This window comes from Atta colombica, unplaced genomic scaffold (assembly GCF_001594045.1).
Source record: "Atta colombica isolate Treedump-2 unplaced genomic scaffold, Acol1.0 scaffold27, whole genome shotgun sequence".
Classification (NCBI taxonomy): domain Eukaryota; kingdom Metazoa; phylum Arthropoda; class Insecta; order Hymenoptera; family Formicidae; genus Atta; species Atta colombica.
Window position 1 is genome coordinate 93,981 of NW_017259370.1, and position 4,098 is coordinate 98,078.

Here is a 4,098-nt window from a genome sequence, read left to right on the forward strand (position 1 = left end):
TATATATTAAAATAATTAAAATTAAATATCATTAAAATTCTGAAAGATTGCAAAAGTTATACGTAAAATTGATGTTATTTAACAATTTTTGAATCTTACGATACCGATTTACTGTCCAATTTAATTCATTATCATAAATTAATCAACTATACACGCACTTTGCAGAAATATCTAATCAAGCCTGAAATAAATCAAATAATCGTCAAAATAATTTTATCGACAGATCTCGTTAAAATCCCAGTAACTGTATTCACAAATATATTCGCCGCATTCGAAGTGAAATGTGAATTTCACATGCAACGTGTCGCATACATGAAACTGCCAATGAAACTGCCAAAAAGTTCGTGTGTTTCGAATAAATAAATTTTGCGGCGATTGCTATGTTGGCTCTTCTTCCCGACTATGTTATACAGTGCTCGCTAACAAATATATTTTACGAACAAAAAGATATTTAATATGTAAGAAAAAATTAAAACAATCACTTTTTTTTTAATTGATCTCTTGACAAAAATTTTATTGAACATCATATCTTCCTATAATTGCTTAAGTTTTGGCACTAAATATCTTTAAAAAGACTAACCTCTCCAGATTCTATTAAAATTAAAATTCATTTAAGAATAACCAAAGAACAAGATTTTATTATCTATTTGCATGTCTAAAGCAACTTCAAGACGCCCCTCTTCTTTAATCGATCTCAGGTTCCCGCAATATTTTCGTTCAACGAATATTATTTCAGGAATCACCAGGGAATATCGCCACGTGCATTGAACGCCTATTTTATTGAACGCCTTGTATATGTATAGCTAGTGCAGGCAACGAACGCACGCGCGTAATCCCGGGATTTGAAGCCCCGTACTAGTGCGGTTACCGAACCAAAACGACCGGCGCATACTAATGGGCCCTCTCCCAAAACGACGGGCGCACGTCTCGCGTTGTCTCGCATGGCCATAGTTTCCAGTCTGGTAGCGGTATTAATTGCCACAACGTTGAGACCGAGCGAAAATTGGTCGGAAGTTTCCATCGCGATGGCCAGCGCAACGGCCATGCATTTTGTGGCAACTTTGTTTCACAAAAAAGTAATCGATTTTTATTCTTACCTCTGGTGCTGCATAACCGCTAAATGCAATTATAAACTATATTGTAATAATATTCCAAAGTCTAATCCTAAAATTGGAAAGGAGAAAACTCAGACTGCTCGCGAAAGAAATAGACGCAATTTTATGATATCTTTTATTGCATTTAATTTTTTGACGGATAGCGCAATCGACTGTGCGAATGCAATATGCAAGATATACAGTGTATATATATTTTCGAATTTTTACATGAAATATTGAGACCCAAAAGAATGTCTTGATATATCGAAACGTTTTGAATATATGACCGTTATATTTTCCACGAAATGGGGATGTATAAATCATTTCTCTTTTGTAACATACTACTAAATTTTCTTTCGAAATGTGTTAATCTCGTTATTTATTCGCCATATCTCGTGAAAAACCATGAAAAGCTTTCCGTCTCTTACTACATTTCATAAAATATAGGTACATAAATGTAGAAACGTTAAGCAGGTTATTCCGTATCTCTGCAGAGAGAAACGTGACGCACGTAAACGAACATGCGCAATATGCAATGTATAATCACTGCAATAGCTGCGACTCACGTAGGTACATAAAGTGTCCCTGATATACGTATAAAAAGTTTGGCCAATTTCACATAGGTCCAAAATGATTCTTTCCATGTAAATAATCATTTTTCAAACTGACCTCACACAAACACGCACATATACATTTGTACCATTATTCCTTATTAAAAAAATACAATGTTTTTAAATATTTAATTTTTTACATAATCACCCAACGACAAAAATTAGTAATTAATCATAGAATAATAACAATGCATTAAATATCTCGGCAAGTCTTTAATGTAAATTCGAAATTGTCTTTACGAGATACTAATAAATTCGTCGGGCTTTTCTTAATTAAATACGAATTCGCAGACAAACAATATCCCTCGACTACGCCGGGGGCTTTGCATTGCAAATCATGGCCTCCGACAAATCTCGAAATCTGCATAAGTATAAAAATAACGAGGAGTGGTAATGGCGCCCGGGCTTATGTGAATCCCGAGATGTTCTGCAGAAAAGGGTCGATAGTACTCGTCCCGAAATTTAGATTCGCTGAGATAAACTCGCCCAGATTTCCAGCCCTCCCCAGCCAGCTCAGGCGTTAATTAAATCCCAATAAAAGTGGAGTGCTCTCTCGCTGTCGATATTTAGAACAGTTTCATTTACCATCTGTGGGAATTAATCTATGGCTCTCGAGAAAACTTTGTCTCTATAATTCTATGCGAAACTTATTCTAAAGAAATTAAAGCAAATATATATAATAAAAGATGATAATTTATTATCTTATATAATATACATTACTGCATCGATGTGTGTGTGTGTGTGTGTGTGTGTGTGTGTGTGTGTTGCATTCGTCTATAAATAAATAAATATTCTTAAGATACTCTAACAAAAAATAGTTTGTTAGATTAAAAACGTTATACATATATAAGAACACGCAAAGAACAGTTTTGGCTAGATATGTAAAAATTTAGCAAAATACAGATCTAAAAATAATTTTGAATTATATGGAGAAAATTTTCTTTTAAAATTTATCCTGAAAATATGGTATTTGTGATATAATATTTTAAAGATTTTTACCATGCACTTTAATAAAATTAATCAAACTTATTTTATATTTTATTGTAGTTTTATTAATGAATGAGAGAAATTTACATTAAAATTCTTCGAAATACAATATTGTCCCACAACTATCATATTTTCAACGTAAATAATTATATAAAAAACACATGTGCGATATATTATACATTGCAAAAAGTTTTGACATTCTAACCAATTAATGTAAGCGTCCACAATTATTTTAATGAACAATCATCATTTTTAAATTTCATTCATTCATTCATTCACTAAGTTATAGATCAGCAAAATTTTCCCGTGTATTTATTTCCAAATAAAAAAGATAAAAACGTCTTCTCAAAACCAGATATTTTTTACACTATGTTTTTTTCTCAACTTATACTTTCCTCAACTCTAGGTTCGGCTTATGTTAACCAGAACTCTAAGTCGACTTATGTTAACCAGAATACTCAATATATGAGAGAAAGCTATCGACATCGGTATATAAACAATCGTAAAAGGGTAACACGCGTTGCGGAAATAAAGCTCGCGGTTATAATGAAACGCAGCGCAATTATTTCTCGGCCATAAAGAGAATTATGGCGCGTTGCATATTGCCGAAGGGATAGGGTGAGCGAGCAAGCGAAAATACAACCAGCGTCCGATAGGGGGTGAGCAACGACCACATTTCGTCCGACATTCGGTCGAGAGCCTGTTTAATTCCCGTGTAATGGAGGACAATTAATTTCTTATACTTGAAATAAAAAACAGCGCATGCGTTTTTGAATTATATATGCGATGTTCGGAAGCATTCAGTGCGGAAATTAAAAATTCAGTAGCGTAATCGATACTTTGATCCATCAAACGTTAAATAAAAGAAATATTTATTACCAAGATATATACAAATATTAATAAAGAATTAATACATATAGAAAAAAATTGAAATAATTTATGTATACTTTGCAAAGTTTTACTTATACTATTCTATAGGAATATCATTTGCTGTTTCACAGAAATATCAGTTCTATTCGATATTCGCTTCAAATACTTCCTACCAATATCACTCGACCCTTCCCAAGGGTTTTTTTTCAAGAAACACACCTCACAGGAACGCTTCGATCGCGCATAAATCACACAAATTCACCGAGAACCCTCAAAGTTACACGTCTCACTGAAATTTCCTTCCATGAAGGGAGCTTCGACATGGTGTGAAAATACGTGGAAATTTTTCGTAGTCAATTACAGGTCGACATCCGAAATAGGATATCGCATGCTCAACGATAAAGTGACAGCTGTCGAAGTCTCGTCGTTACGATTTAGCCGTAATGGAACGTCTCTCTCATTGAAACGACGAGTTCCATTCTGACCTTTCAACACGACACGTGCTTTGCAATTTTCGTGTAAAAAGTCCGCGTGGT